The sequence below is a fragment of the Triticum urartu genome, chromosome 7, assembly GCF_003073215.2.
Source record: "Triticum urartu cultivar G1812 chromosome 7, Tu2.1, whole genome shotgun sequence".
NCBI lineage: Eukaryota > Viridiplantae > Streptophyta > Magnoliopsida > Poales > Poaceae > Triticum > Triticum urartu.
In genome coordinates this window covers 436,781,367-436,806,880 of record NC_053028.1, presented here as the reverse complement: position 1 = coordinate 436,806,880, position 25,514 = coordinate 436,781,367, and positions in this window count along the sequence as shown.

Here is a 25,514-nt window from a genome sequence, read left to right as displayed (position 1 = left end):
GCTCTGCTGATGACGAAAGGGCCTTCCCAAGGGGCTGAGAGCTTGTGCTGGCCGGCTGTTCGCTGAATCAGCCGGAGCACAAGGTCGCCCTCTTGGAAAGATCTTGGCCTGACCTTCCGGCTGTGGTAGCGGCGCAAACCCTGCTGGTAAATTGCAGATCGGCTGAGAGCTAACAGCCGGCTTTCTTCCAGCAGGTCGACGCCGTCTTCTCGTGCTTCCTTGGCCTCCGCTTCCGTGTACATGGTTACTCGAGGCGAGTCGAATTCGATGTCAGTTGGGATGACCGCCTCGGCACCGTACACAAGGAAGAAGGGGGTGAAGCCGGTTGACTTGTTGGGTGTAGTGCGCAGACTCCAGAGGACAGCCGGCAGCTCATCGAGCCAACAGCCGGCCGAGCGCTCCAGAGGTACAACCAATCGGGGCTTGATGCCGGAGAGGATGGGGCCGTTGGCTCGCTCGACCTGGCCGTTTGACTGCGGATGGGCGACGGACGCTAAGTCCAGCCGGATGCCTTGGGCTGCACAGAAACGTGCCAAGGCTCCTTTGGCGAAATTCGTGCCATTGTCGGTGATGATGCTGTGCGGCACGCCATACCGAGTTGTTATGTCTGTGATGAAGGTCACGGCAGTCGGCCCATTCAGCTTCTTGATCGGCTTTGCTTCAATCCACTTGGTGAACTTGTCCACGGCGACAAGCAGATGCGTCATGCCGCCGCGCGCCGTCTTGAATGGGCCCACCATGTCCAGTCCCCAAACGGCAAAGGGCCAAGTGAGGGGAATGGTCTTGAGTGCCGAGGCCGGCATGTGTTGCTTGGAGCTGAAGAGCTGGCATCCCTTGCAATGCTTGACTAGTTCTTTGGCGTCGTCCAAAGCAGTCGGCCAGAAGAAACCATGGCGGAAGGCTTTGGCGACAAGTGATCTTGAGGCCGCATGGTGGCCGCACTCTCCTTGGTGAATGTCTGCGAGGATTGCAATGCCCTTCTCTTGCTCGACGCATCGCTGGAGGACTCCGGTGACGCTGCGCTTGAGTAGTTCTCTGTTGACGATTGTGTACGCTCTGGCTCGACGCTGGACTTGTGTTGCTTCTGTTTCGTCAGCCGGCAGGTCTTGGTTCACTAAGAAGTTGAGGATGGACTGAGCCCAAGACGGAGCCGCGATTTCTTCTACTGCCAAAGTGGCTACTGCCACTAGGGTGGGCGGGCTGGGCGGTGAGGTGCTGGAGTCGGCCGCCGGCTGTAGTGCTGGTGCAGTCCCCGGGCCGGCTACCGCAGTCCCCGAGCCGGCTACCGCAGTCCCCGGGCCGGCTACGGGGGTCTTGAGGTCGGCTACTTGATTCTTCGAGCCGGACCTGGCCGCATCGGGGTCAGGCGGCACGAAGATGGAATCGGATTCTGGAGACGGCTTGATAGACGGCTTGAGTAGGCGTTGTAGAGCGACGCCGGTTGGAGTTGCTTGCCGGGTGGAGCCTATTCGGGCCAAGGCATCGGCTGGCTCGTTGTCGGCTCGAGGTACGTGGAGGAACTCGCACCCTTCAAAGTATCCGCTGAGTTGTTGGACCAGGAAACGGTAGCTCGCCATGTTCGCGTCCTTGGCGTCCCAGTCACCGGATGACTGCTGGACTACCAGGTCCGAGTCGCCATAACATAGGATCTGGCGAATGCCAAGCTCTTTGGCAAGCCGGAGCCCGTGTATGAGCGCCTCGTACTCGGCCACATTGTTGGAGGCGGCGAAGTGGATCTGCAGCGCGTATTTGAGCTTGTCGCCTTTGGGAGAGGTAAGGACGATGCCGGCTCCCAAGCCGGTGCGCATCTTGGACCCGTCGAAGTGCATGCGCCAATGGGTGGAGTCCGGAGCCGGTGGCAGGTACTGGGTCTCGGCCCAGTCGACGAGGAAGTCGGCCAGCGCTTGGGACTTGATGGCGGTGCGGGGCTGGTAGAAGATTGTGTAAGGGGCCAGCTCGATTGCCCATTTCGCGACCCGGCCGGATGCATCCCGGCTGCCTATGATCTCGGCTAGCGGGGCAGTGCATACGACCGTGACGGGATGCTCTTGAAAGTAGGGCTTCAGCTTCTTGGCGGTGAAGTACACGCCGTAACACATCTTTTGGTAGTGCGGGTAGTTCTGCTTTGAGGCGGACAGCACCTCGCTCAAATAATACACCGGCCTCTGGACTGGTTGGGCTCGGCCTTCTTCCGGGCGCTGGACTACGATGACGGTACTGACCACCCGGCTGGTTGCAGCGATGTAAAGGAGCATGGGCTCTTTCTCAGTCGGTGCTGCGAGGACAGGCGGCATGGCCAGCATCTTCTTCAGCTCGTGGAAAGCTTGGTCAGCTTGGTCATTCCACTCGAAGTGAGTGCTCTTCTTCATGAGGCGGTAGAGGGGGAGGGCCTTTTCTCCGAGCCGGCTCATGAAGCGGTTCAAGGAGGCTAAGCACCCGGTGAACTTCTGAATGTCTTGAAGCTTGGTGGGGATCGCCATTCTCTCGATGGCCTTGATCTTTGCTGGGTTGCATTCGATGCCGCGTTCGGAGACCAGGAAGCCTAGGAGCTGGCCGGCTGGCACCCCGAACACGCATTTCTCGGGGTTGAGCTTGATTTGGAACCGGCGTAGGTTCTCAAATGTTTCCGTGAGGTCTTCCAGCAAGGTGCCACGCTTCTCCGTCTTCACCACGATGTCGTCCACATAAACGTGGGCATTCCTGCCGAGCTGCTTAAGGAGACACTTCTGCATGCAACGCTGAAAGGTGGCACCGGCATTTCTCAAGCCGAATGTCATAGTCAGGTAGCAGAAGGCTCCGAACGGCGTGATGAAGGCGGTCTTCAGGCGGTCATCCGGGTCTAGCTTTATCTGGTGATATCCAGAGTAAGCATCCAAAAAACTCAACAGCTCGCATCCGGCTGTGGAGTCTATCACTTGGTCTATCCTTGGCAGGGCGAAAGGATCTTTGGGGCAGGCCTTGTTGAGGCTTGTGTAGTCTATACACATGCGCCACTTGTTATTCTTCTTCAACACAAGGACCGGGTTGGCGAGCCATTCTGGAAAGAAAACTTCCATGATGAAGCCGGCCGCCAAGAGCCGGGCTATCTCCTCCCCTACAATCCTGCGCTTCTCCTCTGACAGCTGGCGAAGGGGTTGTCTGACCGGCTTCGCGCCTTGTCGAACATGCAGTTTGTGCTCGGCGAATTTCCTCGGAACACCCGGCATGTCCTTGGGGGACCATGCGAAGATGTCCCGATTCTCACGGAGGAAATCGGCGAGCTCGCCTTCCTATTTGCTGTTCAGGTTTGCCCCGATGACGGCAAACCTCTCTGGATGCTCGGGGTCAAGGGGTATCTTCTTCGTCTCCTTGGCCGGCTGAAAAGACCCTTGAGTGTCATGCTCCTTGGGGTCGGGGGACACGGCCGACTACTTGCCGGCCATGGCCACGACTCGGTCCAGCATCTTCTTCTCTTCAGCGATCACAAGGGACTCGGCCAGCCGGCTGCTGGCCGCGGCGCACTCGGAGGACTTCTTGTAGTCGCCGGCTATGGTGATGACGCCTTTGGTGCTCGGTATCTTCATCTTGAGTTATGCATAGTGGGGGACCGCCATGAATTTGGCCAAGGCCGGTCGGCCCAGCAATGCATGGTAAGGGCTCTCCAGGTCCACCACCTCAAACCAGATCGCTTCCCGGCGGAAATGCTCCTTGTCCCCAAAAAGTACATCAATCTTGATTTTGCCAATGGGGGCACAGGACAGGCCGGGTACGATACCGTGGAACACCGTCCGAGTGGGCGTGAGCTGTTTTGTCTTGACGTTCAACTTCTCCAGGGTGTCGCGATACAAGATGTTGATGCTGCTCCCGCCGTCTATCAGTACACGAGAGAAGCGGGCGGCGCGTCTGTCCGTTGCAAGGGTGGCTTCCAGGACCAAAGCATAAGAGCCGGGAGACGGCATCACCTCCGGGTGGTCGGCCCGGCTCCAGCTGATGGGCTTTTCTGACCAATGCATGTGTTTAGCGGGGTTGGCAGCGACCACGCTGACTTCCTGGTGCTCTCGGCGTTTGCTGCGCCGGTCTTCGGGCTGGCTGGTGAAGACGACGTAGGTTGCTTGCTCATCAGGGAACTCGTCATGCACGGCTCCGACTGCGGGCCGAGCGGCCGGAGGCGGCGGGCCGGCAGGCGGAGGTGGCAAGAGCCCCTCGCCTTTAGAGATTCGGGTGAGCCAGTTGCACTTCCGGGTCGTGTGGTTGGACGGCTTCGCGCCGCTGTGGAACTTGCAAGGGGCGTCGAGGGTTTGCTCGTAGGAGAAGGCGGGCTGCCAAGCCGGCCTGCCGCCCTTGGGCTTCTTGGGCGCCGGTCGTTCTTCAGGCGGCGCATCTTCGACCGTGGCCACCTGCCGGCTAGCGGGAGGCGGCGCAGGGCCCTTGCGCTTGTTGTCGTTCGAGTTGGGGTGTCGGCCGGGCTCTCCAGCCGGCGTCTTGGGCGCCGGGTTGAGCACCTTCCCGGACGCGTCTACCCGAAGCTCGGTCTTCATCGAGGAGTCGGCGGTGGCGTACTTGTCCGCTATGTCTAGAAGCTCGTCGAGAGTAGCCGGCTCGTCGCAGAGGAGCTTGTGCTTGAGGAGGGTGCCTTCTCGGCATCCGGCTGTGAAGTACTCTATGGCTTGTACCTCGTGCACCCCTTCACAGGAGTTGCGGAGCTCGGCCCAACGTGTGAGGTAATCGCGAGTGGACTCGGCGGGGCCTTGCACGCACAAGGAGAGCTGTCTGGGCTTGGGAGCCCGCTTGTAGGTGCTGGTGAAGTTGCGGATGAAGGCTTCTGTGAAGTCTAGCCAGCTGTTGATGCTACGCGGCTTGAGGCTGTTGAGCCAAGTCCGCGCCGTGCCCTGCAGCATGAGGGGCACGTACTTCACGGCGACTCGCCGGTTGCCGTTGGCTATGCTAACTGCGGTGGAGTAGTCGATCAACCAATCTTCCGGCTTCACGGAGCCGTTGTACTTGGGCGTGTCTCTTGGGAGCGAGAACCCTTTGGGAAAGGGCTCGTCGCGGATGCGGGGGCTAAAGCAAGGCGGGCCGACATCGTCTTCTTCTTCCAATGCCAGGGATCGTGCCAGGCGGTCGAGCCGATGGCGGGCGTCGTTCTCGCCGATTCCTTCGCGGCGGCCCAGTCGACCTCTGAGAGTCGGGTGCGCCACTGGCGGTGAGGCGGGATGTCTCTCTCCACGGGGCGGAGGCGGAGGCGGGTCGCCCCGCCACTCCATGTCTCGGGGATAACCGTCCGCGTCCCGCTCGATGGAGATCCGGGTCCGGCCGTGGCTGGTAGCCGGCTCCTTCTCGCGTCGCGCGCGGGTATTGCTCGGAGTCGGCGTCCGGGACGTCGCGCCCTGCTCTCGGCGCGGGGGAAGGCTTTCCGCGCGAGCGTCGGCTTCGTGTCGCTGCGTGGTGGCGTCGATCAACTGCTGGATGCGCCGGGTCATGTGGGGAAGGTCTTCGGGCTCCAGGCCGTCCAGCTCGTCTGCGGCCGCCTGGGCGGCACGCAAGTTCTCGAGCGGAGTGGCATAGACCGGGCGGTCGACTCCCAGCGCGTCGGCGATGACGGCGCCGCGTTGCTTGACAAGGCCGGCCCGGCTTGGCCCGCTCGGGGCCGGCGTGCCGAAGGCGGCGCGGTCAGCCTCGCGCCGGTAGGCCTCAGTGAGGCGTCTTACGGAGGCCAGCCTTCGGCCCTCTGCGAGGAGGGCGAGGCGGTGTGCTTCCAGGGCTTCGTCGTCGGCGTCGGCCGGGAGAGGAGCGGATAGGTCGTGGGCCGCTGGGCGCGAGGCGTCGCGGGCGCTCTCGTCGGCCGGGCCGCTGTGGCCGACAACCATCACTTCGGCGGCGACAACATCGTGGCCGTCGGCTCGGGGAAGCGGGTCGTTGTAGATCGCGACGTTGGCGGGGAAGGCGCCGTAGGAGGCCTTGTCGGAGTCGACAGGCATCGGGTCGATGGAACCAACCGACTCCAGGTCCGCAGCGGGCTCGCTGGAGACATGGAGCTGGCCGAGAAAGTTGGCGAGGCGGTCAGCGCCCGCATCGGAGGCGAGCTCGTCGGGGAGATCGGCGAGGCCGCTTGCCGCGCAGATGTTGGTGACGTCTTGCAGCGCGTCGGGGCAAGCGCCATCGGGCGTGCCGGGCTGGCTACACTCGCTGGGGAGGAAGAGGGTTCCCGTCCAGAATAGGTCTCCGGACGACGGTGCGCCTGGCCCCACGGTGGGCGCCAAATGTCGGGTGGTAGGTGCGACATATGCCAACGGGTGGCTTATCTTTGTGGGAACCAATAAGACGTCGCCGGTGTCTGGAAGCGGGATGAGGCGGAGACATGCACGCCGGCGGATCTTATCCAGCTTCGGGGCTCTCTGAGGAGATAACACCCCTACTGCTGCTCTGCGGGGTCTCCGCATGCTCACTAGATGAATCGAGTAGCTACACAACGCTCCTTGAGCTGTTTTTGGGGGAGGAGGAGGAAGAAAGGGCATGGCTAGCCTGCTTCTTCTCCTTGTATGGTCTCTAGAACTAGCAGGGGGTCCAACCCTTTGCATGGGTGCCCCGGGGGGTTTATATAGGCCTACCCCCCGGGGGTACAATGGTAATCCGGCTGGGCGCGGGGCCCAGCCGTCTGCGACTGCACTCGCCGGCTTCTGCGCCGACTGCTGGGGCCCGCCGACTGGTGGGTCCCGCCGGCTGCCAACTCCTTGGTCACTGTGGCTTCATCTTGCTGACGTGAGCTTCATCGTGGTAAGCGCGGCTACAGTACCGCCGCCTGCCGGGTGATCGCTGTAGCCTTACCGCGTCTTGTCTCCTTAATGGGGCGTCCTCTTCGAGGGAAGCGGCGGGCCGGCTGACGGAGCCGGCTCAGTCTTGGGCCGGCTGGTTGGAAGCGCGGCCGCCTTTGGCCGTCTCTCTGCTCTAAGGGGCCCACCTCCTATGGGCCACGCTGGCGACCCGTCGTGGGTGACGCCAGGGTCAACATGGCAACAATGCTGCGCCGGACGGGTCATGCCTACCTCGTACGGCGCACTGTGCCAGGCGTGCTCCGGGATTCGGGGGTGGCAGGCTCTTCTATAGCCATGCCCCGTCGCACCGCCGTTAGGTGGGTGCAAACTTTGTGGGTACGGTCTTGACTACTTTATGGGGAGCCGGCTTGAAGGAGTCGGCTTTCTCGTAGCCGGCTTCTTGGAGTCGGCCCTCTCATGAAGGTTGAAGTCGGACCGCCTTCCCAAATCCGGCCTAGATCGCTGCCGGCGGGGGGAAGGTGGCCCCGTGTCTTGGATTCTTGAGAGCCGGGCGGGCTCGTAACTTTTGCAGAAGTGCCAGGGGAAGCCGGCTAGGCTACCCATGGCCATTTACTCCGACAGGGATGCCTTCCGGGGCATCCCCAAGCTTAGGCTCTTGTCTATCCTTGAATATTACCTTGGGGCGCCTTGGGCATCCCCAAGCTTAGGCTCTTGCCACTCCTTATTCCATAGTCCATCGAATCCTTACCCAAAACTTGAAACTTCACAACACAAAACTTAACAGAAAACTCGTAAGCTCCGTTAGTATAAGAAAATAAATCACCACTTCAAGGTACTGTAATGAACTCATTATTTATTTATATTGGTGTTAAACCTACTGTATTCCAACTTCTCTATGGTTTATAAACTATTTTACTAGCCATAGATTCATCAAAATAAGTAAACAACACATGAAAAAAGAATCTGTAAAAAACAGAACAGTCTGTAGTAATCTGGATCAAACGTATACTTATGGAACTCATAAAATTCTCAAATAAATTTCTGGACCTGAGGAATTTATCTATTAATCATCTTCAAAAAGAATTAACTAAATAGCACTTTCGAAATAAAGATGGCAGCAATTCTCGTGAGCGCTAAAGTTTCTGTTTTTTACAGCATGATCGCAAAGACTTCCCCCGAGTCTTCCCAAAGGTTCTACTTGGCACAAACACTAATTAAAAGCATAAAACCACATCTAAACAGAGGCTAGACTAATTATTTATTACTAAACAGGAGCAAAATCAAGGAACAAAAATAAAATTGGTTTCCTCCCAACAAGCGCTATCGTTTAACGCCCCTAGCTAGGCATGATGATTTCAATGATGCTCACATAAAGGATAAGAATTGGAACATAAAGAGAGCATCATGAAGAATATGACTAGCACATTTAAGCCTAACCCACTTCCTATGCATAGGGATTTTGTGAGAAAACAACTTATGGGAACAAGAATCAACTTGCATAGGAAGGTAAAACAAGCATAACTTCAAAACTTTAAGCACATAGAGAGGAAACTTGATATTATTGCAATTCCTACAAGCATATATTCCTTCCTCATAATAATTTTCAGTAGCATCATGAATGAATTCAACAATATAACCAGCACCTAAAGCATTCTTTTCATGATCTACAAGCATAGAAATTTTATTACTCTCCACACAAGCAAAATTCTTCTCATGAATAATAGTGGGAGTAAACTCAACAAAATAATTATCATGTGAGGCATAATCCAATTGAAAACTAAAATCATGATGACAAGTTTCATGGATATCATTATTCTTTATAGCATACAAGTCATCACAATAATCATCATAGATAGCAACTTTGTTCTCATAATCAATTGGAACCTCTTCCGGAATAGTGGATTCATCACAAAATAAAGTCATGACCTCTCCAAATCCACTTTCATCAATATAATCATCATAAATATGAGGCATGCTTTCATCATAATAAATTTGCTCATCAAAGCTTGGGGGACAAAAAATATCATCTTCATCAAACATAGCTTCCCCAAGCTTGTGTCTTTGCATATCATTAGCATCATGGATATTCAAGGAATTCATACTAACACCATTGCAATCATGCTCATCATTCAAATATTTAGTGCCAAATATTTTAATGCACTCTTCTTCTAACACTTTGGCACAATGTTCCTTTCCATCGTACTCATGAAATATTTTAAAAGCGAAGCGTATGAGAGAAACTCAATTCCATTTTTTATAGTTTTATTTTATAAACTAAACTAGTGATAAAACAAGAAACTAAAAGACTCGATTGCAAGATCTAAAGATATACCTTCAAGCACTCACCTCCCCGGCAACGGCGCCAGAAAAGAGCTTGATGTCTACTACACAACCTTCTTCTTGTAGACGTTGTTGGGCCTCCAAGTGCAGAGGTTTGTAGAACAGTAGCAAATTTCCCTCAAGTGGATGACCTAAGGTTTATCAATCCGTAAGAGGCGTAGGATGAAGATGGTCTCTCTCAAGCAACCGTGCAACCAAATAACAAAGAGTCTCTTGTGTCCCCAACACACCCAATACAATGGTAAATTGTATAGGTGCACTAGTTCGGCGAAGAGATGGTGATACAAGTGGTATATGGATAGTAGATATATGTTTTTGTAATCTGAAAATATAAAAACAGCAAGGTAGCAAGTGATAAAAGTGAGCACAAACGGTATTGCAATGCTAGGAAACAAGGCCTAGGGTTCATACTTTCACTAGTGCAAGTCCTCTCAACAATAATAACATAATTGGATCACATAACTATCCCTCAACATGCAACAAAGAGTCACTCCAAAGTCACTAATAGCGGAGAACAAATGAAGAGATTATGGTAGGGTACGAAACCACCTCAAAGTTATTCTTTCCAATCAATCCGTTGGGCTATTCCTATAAGTGTCACAAATAGCCCTAGAGTTCATACTAGAATAACACCTTAAGACACAAATCAACCAAAACCCTAATGTCACCTAGATACTCCAATTTCACCTCAAGTATCCGTGGGTATGATTATACGATATGCATCACACAATCTCAGATTCATCTATTAAACCAACACAAAGGACCTCAAAGAGTGCCCCAAAGTTCTACTTGAGAATAACGACGAAAACGTGTGCCAACCCCTATGCATAGGTTCATGGGCGGAACCCACAAGTTGATCACCAAAACATACATCAAGTGAATCACGTGGTATCCCATTGTCACCACAGATACGCACGGCAAGACATACATCAAGTGTTCTCAAATCTTTAAAGACTCAATCCGATAAGATTACTTCAAGGGGAAAACTCAATCCATTACAAGAGAGTAGAGGGGGAGGAGAAACATAAGATCCAAGTATAGTAGCAAAGCTTGCGATACATCAAGATCGTGTCAAATCAAGAACACGGGTGAGAGAGATCAAACACATAGCTACTGGTACATACCATCAGCCCCGAGGGAGAACTACTCCCTCCTCGTCATGGAGAGCACCGGGATGATGAAGATGGCCACCGGAGAGGGATTCCCCCCTCCGGCAGGGTGCCAGAACGGGTCTAGATTGGCTTTCGGTGGCTTCGGAGGCTTCTGGCGGCGGAACTCCCGATCTATTGTGCTCCTCGATAGTTTTAGGGTACGTGGGTATATATGGGTGAAAGAGATACGTCAGGGGAGCCACGAGGGGCCCACGAGGGTGGAGGGCGCGCCCTAGGGGGGGTGGGCGTGCCCCCTGCCTCGTGGATCCCTTGTTCCTTTCCTGACGTGCACTCCAAGTTTTTCCGGTAGCTTTCCTTCCAAAAATAACTTCTCCAGTTGGTTTCATTCCATTTCGACTCCGTTTGATATTCCTTTTCTTCGAAACACTGCAATAGGCAAAAAATAGCAATTCTGGGCTGGGCCTCCGGTTAATAGGTTATTCCAAAAATGATATAAAAGTGTATAATAAAGCCCATAAACATCCAAAACAGTAGATAATATAGCATGGAGCAATCAAAAATTATAGATACGTTGGAGACGTATCAGGACCCTTGAAATCCTTGGGTAGCCGCACATTACGTAAGGCTGGTGTGAGACACGACACCCCCAAAGAACTAAAAACCACACCTGGTTCCATTGAAGTGGTCGAACGAACCGGAGTAAGCTGACGAGCCGCGTATTGCGCTCCTAACTCGGCTTCTCGACGTGCTCGACCGTGATCCACCACATCGTGGGCATTAGCACCGCCACCCGCCGGGTTATGCCCTCACGATAGATTACGGTTTTGTGCACTGCTTGATATAGTCGGTTCATCAATATGCCTACTGTAGCTCCGACTTGGGCGGGGGGTGGAATGAATCCTCTCGCGACGGTATGAATAAGCCTGCTGTTGGGTTAAAGCTGTCTGAAGGAGCTCTCTAGCCCGTCGTGTTTCAACTGCTACTGGAGATTCGCCTTCGATCGGGAGAGCTGCCAATTGTGAAGCGGCGGCAATGATGTTATCCAACGGGTTAGAGTAATGACCCGGAGGCGTTGAGACGTGCTGTGACAGGACATTGTTCTGACGAGGCGGATCCATCGTGTGTGGCTGAATCGGCGCCCCCGTTCCAAGTGCCTCCACCCGGTTTACCACTGGTTGGTTACTGGTTCTTGCCCCTAGCGTATTAAAGAGATTCCTTCCCTCATAAACTGGAGGCAGGTGAGACCGGTGCCTTCTTCTCATGACATCGTTTGATGCGCTCTGATCCAGCATAAGCCGATAAGCCTGTGCCTCTAACTCGGCCCGCTCTGCGGCCATCCAGGTGTTCTCTGCTGCCAGATCTACCTTAGCTTGAGCTATCTGATCCTTCACCTTTGCAATTTCCGCGTCATGCTGATCCTAATCTGTCGGATTAACCTTAGCTGCCAGCAATGTTGCCAAAGTGTCGAATAAATCAGACAAAACCTGAACCGGCGCTGCAGCTATTGAACCGAAAATGATTGCCGCTGCGGTAGAAGAATGCTGCACCAACTGCGTACCAGCCATGAAAATCACAACTCGGCTCGGCGGATCAGAGAGGTCTGGAATACTGTCACCATTGGAACCGCCACTAATCCGGCCATCATGCAGCTGATACAACGACTCGGTCTCTCTGGTTGAAGACTCGTCATCACAGTAAATGATGGTTTAGCCACCAGATACCGATCTATCCTCAGATTCCGCTCTGTGGATGACTCCCACGAAGGCACGCTTTACGGCAGGCTGAACTCGGGTAGGTCTTGCACGCTGAGCCATCTCGAAGATGTCGATGCAGATGTCCGGCGCAGGGCCCGGTTCGCCGATCTTGCTAATGAAGACGTGTATTCCTCCAAAGGGGACCCGGTACCCGTACTCCATCGAGCCGGCCTCGGGGCCCCAGCCCGCGTCGTTGATGCAGAGCTTTCCACGACGACTCTTGGTCATCTGGCCCACAGCGTATCCCTTGAGTCCTTCGAAGCTGCCCTTCAAGAACTCGAAACCATCACGCGATAGCCCCACGGTGGGCGCCAACTGTCGTGGTTTTGTCACGGCAGATGTCCTAGTGAAAGGACTTAGTCGTGGAGCCATTGCGATGGGTTTGCTTAAAGGGGTTAAAGCGGAACAAGGGGCGAAAGGAATTATACTGGTTCGGCCCCTTACGATGAAGGTAAAATCCTACTCCAATTGGGATGGAATTGCTAGGGTTTCGATGACCAGGAAGCGAATCCGCTTTGCCTGGCTCTCGAGTTATTGTTTTTTGTCCCTAAACAGCCGCCGGGTCATCCCTTTATATACAGAGGTTGACGCCCGGCGGTTTACAAAATCCCGAGGCCGACTCATCAACGTGTTTGGCTCGGTTTCTCCCCTTTCTTATCTTATAATACAAGTTACATATCATATGGCGGTTTATGTCTATTGTAACGCCCCAAGACTGGAGCTTCAGTCGCTTTCCAGGGTTTCCGGGTTTCGTCATGTGATTTGTTTGGTCCGTTGCATTTCATATTTGCATCATGTGCATTGCATCATCATGTTTTCAAAACTTGCATTCGTCTGGGTCTCCCCGTTCTTTCCGTTGTCCGTTCTGAGCCCAGACACACTTGCACGCGCCCGCGGCACGTCCGAAATATTATTTTATAAGTGGCCGGAAAATGTTATCGGATTGGTTTGAAAGTTGGCGTGTGGTCTTATTATAGTGTAGATAGACTGCCTGTCAAGTTTCATCGCATTCGGAGTCCGGTTGATAGCCCAACCGTTAAACTATAGCGGCAATATAGCCGGTCTAACGTCGGACGTTTTCGGTCTCCGAAAACAGTCGCCGGGCCTCTCTCTCTTCTTTTCTCTCAGCTCGAGCCCTTCTGCACAGCCCACGAGTTCCAACCAACCCCTCACGTGCGCGTCTGAAATTGTCCCGGACCCGACCCGGGCAGTCGTCAGCGTTGTGTCCGGATCATCCCCAAACATCTACAAAACATCTCCGTTTTGTTAATTGGACTCCCTAGCTATTTATTCACGATCGTCCGATTGCGATCGGAAGGACGAGGTAGCCCCTATCCTAATCTAGTCTAACCCTAAAATCTAGCCACTTGTCCCATCCACCAAATCCCTCCGCCGCCGCCGCCAGTTTGTCCCTCCTCGATTTGTTCCCTGCCCAACCGATGCCCTCCACCTCTCAGCCAACCACCGAGACCACAACCACCTCCTCCCACCTTGGGATCCTCCCAGATCCCCTTTGGCCAACCACCATCGATCCATCACTCCACCTCTCCAGCAGCGTCCTCAAGCCCCATGGAGCCAGGCTTCTTCCTGTCGTCTTCGACCACAGGCGCCGCCTCCTCCTCGTCGCGTTCGAGGAGACGAACACCTCGCTAGCCTCCAAGCTCGCACCAGCGCCACTCCTCCCTCCTGCTCATGCCCGAGGGGCTTGCCTCAGGTGCCGCCGCAAGCAGCAGCAACCATCGGAGATCCCAGCGCTCGTTCCTCTTTCTTCGCTCGTTGTACCAAGCCGCAGCTCCTCTGCCTCCTTCCTTTCTCTCTTTCTTCTTCACTGTCGTTTCTCTCTCCCTCCCTCACGCTTCGCTCTCTGTCTCTCAACATAGGAGAGCACCCTACGCCATGGCTGCCCGAAGCTTCCCGTCGCGCCGTTGGAGCTCCATCCCCGTGCCCAGATCCGCCGGATCCCGCTGCCCCAGTCCTGTTCCGAGCGGTCCCCGCCGAGACCGCCTCGCCGGAGCTCCTGCCGCGTCGCGCCACGTGCATTGACCTGCGCCCTTGCTTCTCCCGCTGCCGCCTGCGTCGCTGGGTCGAGCGTGCGAGCGACCACGTGGGCCGCATCCCGCGCCTCCAGGCCCAGCTTGCCCCTTCGCGGCCTACCTCCTCCTTCACTGAACCGGGCCGAGGCCCATGGTGAGGCCACCACCAGCGCCTCCTTTTTTTCTGTTCTGTTGGACCTCTGCTCAGTTTCGGCCCATGTAGTGTTTTTCCCCTGCTGCGAATTTGTCTAATTTCCAGAGAAAGACAGTTTCACAGAAAAGCCCCTGTTCTTCATGCATATAATAACTCTCGAACCGTGCATCGGATTAAAACAAACTTAATATGAAACTTGCTTAGATTTTCATCTAGTTTAATAATATGCAACTTTCATCTATGTTTAAAAATGTTTAAGATGTTGTTTGTTTAAATTTGCTTAAATAACTTGTTAAAATGATTTAATTCAGAACTAAATAACCGTAACTCGGAATGTAATAAACTTTATATGTAAATGGGGTGGAAAAATGCCTAGTTTAACTTGGTGGCATCATGTCGCATGTTTAACAACCCTAAAATTGTGTTTAGGGCAGAACAGTACCAAACCTTAAAATATGCACATGAGGTTTTTCCGGACTTGTTGTTTGTTGTTCCGGCCTCATTTAAACTTGCCTAGATAGGTAGTTTTACTTTGCTCCACCTTTTCCCATGTTTAACAACATTTAATATTGATGGGTGCCTAAACAAGAGAGAACTAAATAATTTTTGTGGTGTTTCGTTAATATGCAACTCGTTGCATAGTGAGCTCCACTTAATTTGTAGAATTGCTTGTGCACTTTGCCATGCCATGCTTCCTTAAACCGGACATGCATCATACTTGGTTGTGCATCATGCCATGATTATGTGGCGGTTGTTTACTATGTTGTTTGCTCCTTTCCGGTGTTGCTTCTTCGGGTTGGTTTTGATAACGTCGCGTTTGTGAGGAACCGTTCGACTACGTTCGTTTGTCTTCTTCATGGACTCGTTCTTCTTCCTTGCGGGATCTCAGGCAAGATGACCATAACCTCGAAATCACTTCTATCTTTGCTTGCTAGATGCTCGCTCTTTTGCTATGCCTATGCTGTGATACCTACCACTTGCTTATCATGCCTCCCATATTGTTGAACCAAGCCTCTAACCCACCTTGTCCTAGCAAACCGTTGTTTGGCTATGTTACCGCTTTGCTCAGCCCCTCTTATAGCGTGTTAGTTGCAGGTGAAGATGAAGTTTGTTCCTTGTTGGAACATGGAGATGTTGTTCCTTGTTGGAACATGTTTACTTGTTGGGATATCACAATATCTCTTATTTAATTAATGCATCTATATACTTGGTAAAGGGTGGAAGGCTTGGCCTTATGCCTGGTGTTTTGTTCCACTCTTGCCGCCCTAGTTTCCGTCATATCGGTGTTATGTTCCCGGATTTTGCGTTCCTTACGCGGTTGGGTTATAATGGGAACCCCTTGACAGTTCGCCTTGAATAAAACTCCTCCAGCAATGCCCAACATTGGTTTTACCATTCGCCACCTAGCCTTTTCTTTCCCTTGGGTTCTGCAGACTCAAGGGTCATCTTTATTTAACCCCCCCGGGCAAATGCTCCTCTGAGTGTTGGTCCGACCGAGTAGACTATGGGGCCACCTCGGGGCAACTTGAGGGTTGGTTTTACTCGTAGGATGTCTCATCTGAGTGTGCCCTGAGAACGAGATATGTGCAGCTCCTATCCGGATTTGTCGGCACATTCGGGCGGTGTTGCTGGACTTGTTTTACCATTGTCGAGGATGTCTTGTAACCTGGATGCCGAGCCTGATCGGATTGTCTTGGGAGAAGGAATATCCTTCGTTGACCGTGAGAGCTTGTGATGGGCTAAGTTGGGACACCCCTGCAAGGTTATGAACTTTCGAAAGCCGTGCCCGCGGTTATGGGCAGATGGGAATTTGTTAATGTCCTGTTGTAGAAAACCCGAAGTTGACCTTAATTAAAATGCATCAACCGCGTGTGTAACCGTGATGGTCTCTTCTCGGCGGAGTCCGGGAAGTGAACACAGTGTTGGAGTTATGCTTGACGTAGGTTGTTCTAGGATCACTTCTTGATCATAGTTTTATCGACCGTGCCTTGCCTTCTCTTCTCGCTCTCATTTGCGTATGTTTAGCCACCATATATGCTAGTTGCTTGCTGCAGCTCCATCTCATACCTTTACCTTCCTATAAGCTTAAATTGTTGAGTCCCCGTGACTCACAGTTACTTCCAAAACCAGTTTGCAGGTGCCGTTGTACCGTGAAGGGGACGCAACCAAGATCAAGGAGGAGCTCGATGAAGATCTTGTCCTTTGTGTTGTTCCGTTTCCAGTTGGTCAGTAGCGGAGCCCAGTTGGGGTCGATCGGGGATCTGTGTAGCATTTGGGGTAGTCTTCTTTTACTTTGGTTCCGTAGTCAGACCTTGATTGTATCTGGATGATGTAATGCTTTATTCATGTATTTGTGTGAAGTGGCGATTGTAAGCCAACTATGTATATCTTTTCCCTTATGTATTACATGGGTTGTGTGAAGATTACCTCACTAGCGACATTGCTTTCAATGCGGTTATGCCTCTAAGCCGTGCTTCGACACGTGGGAGATATAGCCGCATCGAGGGCGTTACATCTATAGACCCTAAACCGCCTTTGGGCCCTGGGCCTCCGTGCTAGCTCTCCTTCATAAAGCGCCATATTCCTTGTCTTCATGGGCTTCAGATATAAATAACTCATTACAGGCATAACCTGGCCCCTCCTTGCCGGTTTATACTCAGTAGTAATATTCCCAACAGGCACGGTGCCAGAAATTGGTGCGTGACGGGAAAAAGTTGTAATAGATTGAATAAATAGATCGAAAATAAAATAAAGTGCAGCAAAGTATTTTTGGGTTTTTGGATTAATAGATCTACAAATAAAGGCAAATAAAAATAGATCGCAAAGGCAAATAATATGAGAAAGAGACCCGGGGGCCGTAGGTTTCACTAGTGGCATCTCCCGAGAAAAATAGCAAAGCGGTGGGTGAACAAATTACTTTTGGGCAATTGATAGAACTTCAGATACTCATGATGATATCCAGGCAATGATCATTATATATGCATCACGTCAAAGATTAGTAGACCGACTCCTTCCTGCATCTACTACTATTACTCCACACATCGACCGCTATCCAGCATGCATCCAGTGTATTAAGTTCATGGAGAAATGGAGTAATGCAATAAGAACGATGACACGATGTAGAAAAATCTATTAATGCAATAAGAACGATGACACGATGTAGAAAAAATCTATCTATGTAGAGATAGACCCCATCGTTTTATCCTTAGTAGCAACGATACATACGTGTTGTTTCCCTTTCTATCACTGGGATCAAGCACCGTAAGATCGGACCCACTACAAAGTACCTCTTACCAATGCAAGATAAATAGATCAAGTTGGCCAAACAAAACCAAAATTTCAGAGAAGAAATATGAGGCTATAAGAGATCATGCATAAAAGAGATCAAAGAAACTCAAATACTTTCATGGATATAAAAAGATAGATCTGATCATAAACTCAAAGTTCATCGATCCCAACAAACACACCGCAAAAGAGTTACATCATATGGATCTCCAAGATACCATTGTATTGAGAATCAAGAGAGAGGGATGAATCCATCTAGCTACTAACTACGGACCCGAAGGTCTACAGAGAACTACTCACGCATCATCGGAGAGGCACCATTGGAGGTGGTGAACCCCATCCGAGATGGTGTCTAGATTGGATCTGGTGGTTCTGGACTCTACGACAGCTGGATGAATATTTCGCCGACTCCCCTAGGGTTTTTGGAATATTGGGGTATTTATAGAGCAAAGAGGCGGTCCGGGGGCACCCGAGGTGGGCACAACCTACCAGGGCACGCTTGGGCCTCCTGGAGCGCCCTGGTGGGTTGTGCCTCCCTCGGGGCACCCCTCAGGCGCAGCCAGGGCCCATTGTGTTCCTTTTGGCCCATAAAAATTCTCCATAAAGTTTCGTGGCATTTGGACTCCGTTTGATATTGATTTTCTGTGATGTAAAAAACTTGGAAAAAACAGCAACTGGCACTTGGCACTATGTCAATAGGTTAGTACCAAAAAATGATATAAAACGACTATAAAATGATTATAAAACATCCAAGATTGATAATATAACAGCATGGAACAATGAAAAATTATAGATACGTTGGAACGTATCAGTACACTTTCTATCACAGATCCTAAGGCAAGATCTTTGTTGCTAAAATGGATCCTTTCTAGAGAAGGAGTTTCTCTCGAAAGAAGTGAGTGGGAGGAAAGTAGAATTTGATGAGGTAGTTGTACCTTCTCTCGAATTGGAAAGTAGTTCAGCACAGAAAACAATTCAAGTGATGCCTACACCAATTAGTGAGGAAGCTAATGATGATGATCATGAAACTTTAGATCAAGTTTCGACCAAACCTCGTAGGTCAACCAGAGTACGTTCCGCACCAGAGTGGTACGGTAATCCTGTTCTAGAAGTCATGTTACTAGACCATGACGGACCTACGAACTATGAGGAAGCGATGATGAGCCCAGATTCCGCGAAATGGCTTGAGGCCTTGAAATCTGAGATGGGATCCATGTATGAGAACAAAGTATGGACTTTGGTTGACTTGCTCGATGATCGGCAAGCCATAGAAAATAAATGGATCTTCAAGAAGAAGACTGTGCTCCTGGTAATGTTACTGTCTACAAAGCTCGACTTGTTGCGAAAGGTTTTCGACAAGTTCAAGGAGTTGACTACGATAAGACCTTCTCACCCGTAGTGATGCTTAAGTCTGTCCGAATCATGTTAGCAATTACCGCATTTTATGATTATGAAATTTGGCAAATGGATGTCAAAACTGCATTCCTTAATGGATTTCTTAAAGAAGAGTTGTATATGATGCAACCAGAATGTTTTGTCGATCCTAAAGGTGCTAACAAAGTGTGCAAGCTCGAGCGATACATTTATGGACTGATGCAAGCCTCTCGGAGTTGGAATATACGCTTTGATAGTGTGATCAAAGCATATGGTTTTATACATACTTCTGGAGAAGCCTGTATTTACAAGAAAGTGAGTGGGAGCTCTATAGCATTTCTAATATTATATGTGGATGACATATTGTTGATTGGAAATGATATAGAATTTCTAGATAGCATAAAAGGATACTTGAATAAGAATTTTTCAATGAAAGACCTCAATGAAGCTGCCTATATATTGGGCATCAAGATCTATAAGATAGACCAAGACGCTTAATTGGACTTTCACAAAGCACATACCTTGATAAACTTTTGAATAAGTTCAAAATGGATCAGTCAAAAAAGGGTTCTTGCCTGTGTTACAAGGTGTGAAGTTGATTCAGACTCAATGCCCGACCACTACAGAAGATAGAGAGAAAATGAAAGTCATTCCCTATGCCTCAGCCATAGGTTCTATCATGTATGCAATGCTGTGTACCAGACCTGATGTGTGCCTTGCTATAAGTTTAGCAGGGAGGTACCAAAGTAATACAGGAGTGGATCACTAGACAGTGGTCAAGAATATCCTGAAATACCTAAAAAGGACTAAGGATATGTTTCTCGCTTATGGAGGTGACAAAGAGCTTGTCGTAAATGGTTACGTCGATGCTAGCTTTGACACTGATCCGGATGACTCTAAGTTGCAAACTGGATACATATTTATATTGAATGGTGGAGCTGTCAGTTGGTGCAGTTCCAAGCAGAGCGTTGTGGCGGGATCTACGTGTGAAGCGGAGTACATAGCTGCTTCGGAAATAGCAAATGAAGGAGTTTAGACGAAGGAGTTCGTATCCGATCTAGGTGTAATACCTAGTGCACCGGGTCAAATGAAAATCTTTTGTGACAACACTGGAGCAATTGCCTTAGCGAAGGAATCCAGATTTCACAAGAGAACCAAACACATAAAGAGATGCTTCAACTCCATCCGCGATCAAGTCAAGGAGGGAGACATAGAGATTTGCAAAATACATACGTATCTGAATGTTGCAGACCCTTGACTAAGCCTCTTCCACGCGCAAAACATGATCAACACCAAGACTCCATGGGTGTTAGAGTCATTACAATGTAATCTAGATTATTGACTCTAGTGCAAGTGGGAGACTGAAGGAAATATGCCCTAGAGGCAATAATAAAGTTGTTATTTATATTTCCTTATATCATGATAAATGTTTATTATTCATGCTAGAATTGTATTAACCGGAAACTTGATAAATGTGTGAATACATAGACAAAACAAAGTGTCCCTAGTATGCCTCTACTTGAATAGCTCATTTATCAAAGATGGTTAATTTTCCTGACCATAGACATGTGTTTTCATTTGATAAATGGATCACATTATTAGGAGAATGGTGTGATGGACAAGACCCACCCGTTAGCTTAGCATAATGATCGTTAAGTTTTATTGCTATTGCTTTCTTCATGACTTATACATATTCCTTTGACTATGAGATTATGCAACTCACGAATACCAGAGGAACACCTTGTGTGCTATCAAACGTCACAACATAACTGGGTGATTATAAAGATGCTCTACAGGTGTCTCCAAAGGTGTTTGTTGGGTTGGCATAGATCGAGATTAGGATTTGTCACTCCGAGTATCGGAGAGGTATCTTTGGGCCCTCTCGATAATGCAAATCATGATAAGCCTTGCAAGAAATGTGACTAATGACTTAATTGCGGGATGATGTATTATGAAAGGAGTAAAGAGACTTGCCGGTAACGAGATTGAACTAGGTATGAAGATACCGACGGTGACCGAAGATTTGTATTATGAGTCATGTGTTTTGGTGACTGAAGATTGTTCAGAGTCTCGGATGAGATCACGTACATGACGAGGAGTCTCGAAATGGTCGAGAGGTAAAGATCGATATATTGGACGATAGTATTCGGACACCAGAATAGTTTCAGAGCGTTTCAGATATTTTTCGGAGTACCGAGGGGTTACCGGAACCCCCCCCCCCTCGGAAAAGTAATGGGCCAATATGGGCCATAGGGGAGAGAGAGGGGAGCCCACAAGGGGTGGCGCGCCCCCCATTGGCCAGTCCGAATTGGATAAGGGGAAGGGGGCACGGCCCGCCTTTTCCTTCTCCCTCTACCTCTCCTTCCCTTTTCTCCCTCCAAAAGAAAGGAAAGGGGGATGACTAGGACTAGGAGTCCTAGTCGCCCTCCCCACTTGGCGCGCCCCTAGGATGTAACACCCCGGTGTAATGATGCTATAGTAATCCCTGAGATCAAGCAAATCATTTTGCTAAAGCAGTGCTTAGTCACTTTGATCAATATCTCATTTCAAATTCTAGTCAAATTCAAACTCAAATGTTAAGTGAAATTCAAAGTTTCTCAAACATGAAAACTAAAATGTTCATCATGTGGCAAATATTCTTTTGATAGTATTGGTGGTGAACCAACATTTTTGCAAAATGTCTAAGTGCCCTAAACTAATTTAAACAGTGGCTAAAGCAATTAAATTAAATGCTTTTGAGTTAAAAAATGCTAAACTAATTTATTTTGGTTTCAAACTTGTTGTGGCAGTGTACTAATTGTTATACTATTTAGGTGTAAGTTTTATAAATTATAAAATGGTTTTGCTTTTTGGAAATAAAAGAAAGCAGAGAAGTTTAAAAAATAGTAAAAGAAAAGGAAAAGCAGAGAGAAAGAAAGCCCCCTACCCCTTGGGCCTCGGCCCACCCGAGCCAGCTGGCTCAGCTAGAGCGGCCCAGTCCCCCCTCCTCGGTCGCTCCCCTTCCTGTTCCTTCGACCACAGGGAAGGGGCACGTCTAGGCACCACCGCACCTCCTCGCCGGCGACGCCCAGACAGGATAAGGGCGAGGCCGACGCCTCGGGCCTCCTCCCCGCACCTACCTGCATCCACTCCCCCACTCTCCTCTGTCGCGCCACTCCTCTCTGGGCTCTCCCCAGATCCCCTTCTCCACCTCGCCCAAACACGCCCGTCCCCGTCTACCTTGCTCCAACGTGGCCACCGGCCACCACACACATCGCCGCCATGACGTAGATCCTCGTCGTCGTCCGCTATGCCCCCTGGTGCCATCCGCAGGAGCTCGGAGGCACTAGAGCGCCGTCATGACGTCGTCTTCAACCTCCGTCCGTCCGGGATCACCGACGCCGTACGTCACGGTCGAGCTCCCTCCAGCTCCCTCGTCCGCTTCCCTACACCCGGAGTGAGCAGCCGCTTCGATCTCCCTTCTTCTCGGCCTCTCCTAGTAGCCGTAGCCGCTGATGTTCTTGCCGCCTGAATGCAGCTCCGCCGCGAGGCTCGTCGTTGATGTTATGGTCATTGACATGCTCACCCGAGCACTCAAGCATGCTCAGTCTACCTCGCCATGTCCGCACGTGCCGCTAGGTTCCTTCCCCGTAGCCTCTAGCGCCGACCCCGTGTTTGACCGAACTCCGGCGACCACCTCGGTGCATGCCGTCGTCGTTTTAGTGTGCTTCCGGCCGGGCCAGTACTATCACGCGATGCGTCGCTCCGCGCTCGCTCGATCCCGCCCTTCCACGCCCGATTTGGTGGCCGGAGGACGAATCCCGACCACCTCCTGAGCTACACCGCCGTTGGAATGGTCGCCGGTGGCGAAACCACGACGCCAATGACGTGGCTGGCCCTGGGGCCCACCCTGGGTCACTGCAGGTGGGTCCCGTTGGTCCTGTTGACTGGTTTGACCCTGTGCCACTGACGTGTGGGCCCCACCGCTGAATTAGTCAAATTAAAACATTTTCTAAATAAACTTAATTAGTTAACCTAATTATCAACTGACATGTGAGGCCCAGCTGCTAATTAACCTCATCTTAGTTTTAAATAAACTCTGTTAAGGCCTCTATCCATGACAGGTGGGACCCACTAGTCAGTTTGACTAGTCAGCGGGTCAGTTGACTGCTTACATTGTTGGGGAACATAGTAATTTCAAAAATTTCCTACGCACACGCAAAATCATGGTGATGCATAGCAACGAGAGGGGAGAGTGTGTCCACGTACCCTCGTAGACCGAAAGCGGAAGCGTTAGCACAACGCGGTTGATGTAGTCGTACGTCTTCACAATCCGATCGATCAAGTACCGAACGCACGACACCTCCGAGTTCTGCACATGTTCAACTTGATGACGTCCCTCGAACTCCGATCTAGCCGAGTGTTGAGGGAGAGTTTCGTCAGCACAACGGCGTGGTGACAATGATGATGTTCTACCGACACAGGGCTTCGCCTAAGCACCGCTACGATATGATCGAGGTGGATTATGGTGGAGGGGGCACCGCACACGGCTAAGAGATCAATTGTTGTCTATGGCGTTCCGCCCTCCTCCGTATATAAAGGGGGGAGGAGGACAAGGCCGGTCAAGGGGGTGGCGCGCCCTAGGAGGGGGAAACCTACTCCAAGTAGGTTTGCCCCACCCTTTCCTCATCCAAGGAGGGGGAAGGAAGGAGTGGGAGAGGGGAAAGGCAAGGGAGGCGTCGCCCCCCTTTCCTTGTCCTATTCGGAATCAAGGGGAGGGGGCGCGCCTCTTGCCATGGTCGGCCCCTCTCTCTCTCCACTAAGGCCCAACAAGGCCCATTAGTTCCCCGGGGGGGGTTCCGGTAACCCCCAGTACTCTGATAAATGTCCGAAACCTTCCGGAACCTTTCCAGTGTCCAAACATAGTCATCCAATATATCGATCTTTACGTCTCGACCATTTCGAGACTCCTCGTCATGTCCGTGATCACATCCGGGACTCCGAACTACCTTTGGTACATCAAAACATATAAACTCATAATATAACCTTTATCTAACCTTAAGCGTGCGGACCCTACGGGTTCGAGAACTATGTAGACATGACAGAGACACGTCTCCGGTTAATAACCAATACGGGAACCTGGATGCTCATATTGGCTCCAACATATTCTACGAAGATCTTTATCGGTCAAACCGCATAACAACATACGTTGTTCCCTTTGTCATTGGTATGTTACTTGCCCAAGATTCGATCGTTGGTATCTCAATACCTAGTTCAATCTCGTTACCGGCAAGTCTCTTTACTCGTTCCGTAATACATCATCCCGCAACTAATGAAAATTCATTAGTTGCATTGCTTGCAAGGCTTCTAGTGATGTGCATTACCGAGTGGGCCCAGAGAGATACCTCTCCGACAATCGGAGTGACAAATCCTAATCTCGAAATACGCCAACCCAACAAGTACCTTCGGAGACATCTGTAGAGCACCTTTATAATCACCCAATTACGTTGTGACGTTTGGTAGCACACAAAGTGTTCCTCCGGTAAATGGGAGTTGCATAATCTCGCAGTCATAGGGACATGTATAAGTCATGAAGAAAGCAATAGCAACAAACTAAACGATCAAGTGCTAAGCTAACGGAATGGGTCAAGTCAATCACATCATTCTCCTAATGATGTGACCCCGTTAATCAAATTACAACTCTTTGTCTATGGCTAGGAAACATAACCATCTTTGATTAACGAGCTAGTCAAGTAGAGGCATACTAGTGACACTTTGTTTGTCTATGTATTCACACATGTATCATGTTTCTGGTTAATACAATTCTAGCATGAATAATAAACATTTATCATGATATAAGGAAATAAATAATAACTTTATTATTGCCTCTAGGGCATATTTCCTTCAGTCTCCCACTTGTACTAGAGTCAATAATCTAGATTACACAGTAATGATTCTAACACCCATGGAGCCTTGGTGCTGATCATGTTTTGCTGGTGGAAGAGGCTTAGTCAACGGGTTTGCAACATTTAGATCCGTATGTATCTTGCAAATCTCTATGTCTCCCACCTAGACTTGATCCCGGATGGAGTTGAAGCGTCTCTTGATGTGCTTGGTTCTCTTGTGAAATCTGCAATCCTTTACCAAAGCAATTGCACCAGTATTGTCCCAAAAGATTTTCATTGGACCCAATGCACTAGGTACGACACCTAGATCGGATATGAACTCCTTCATCTAGACTCCTTCATTTGCTACTTCCGAAGTAGCTATGTACTCCGCTTCACACATAGATCCTGCGACGACGCTTTGTTTAGAACTGCACCAACTGATAGCCCCACCATTTAATAAAAACATGTATCCGGTTTGCGATTTAGAATCGTCCGGATCAGTGTCAAAGCTTGCATCGATGTAACCATTTACGACGAGCTCTTTTCCACCTCCATAAATGAGAAACATATCCTTTGTCCTTTTCAGGTATTTCAGGATGTTCTTGACCGCTATCCAGTGATCCACTCCTGGATTACTTTGGTACCTCCGTATTTCAGGATCAAGCAAGGCACACATCAGGTCTGGTACACAACATTGCATACATGATAGAGCCTATGGCTGAAGCATAGGGAACATCTTTCATTTTCTCTCTATCTACTGCAGTGGTCAGGCATTGAGTCTTACTCAACTTCACACCTTGTAACACAGGCAAGAACCCTTTCTTTGCTTGATCCATTTTGAAC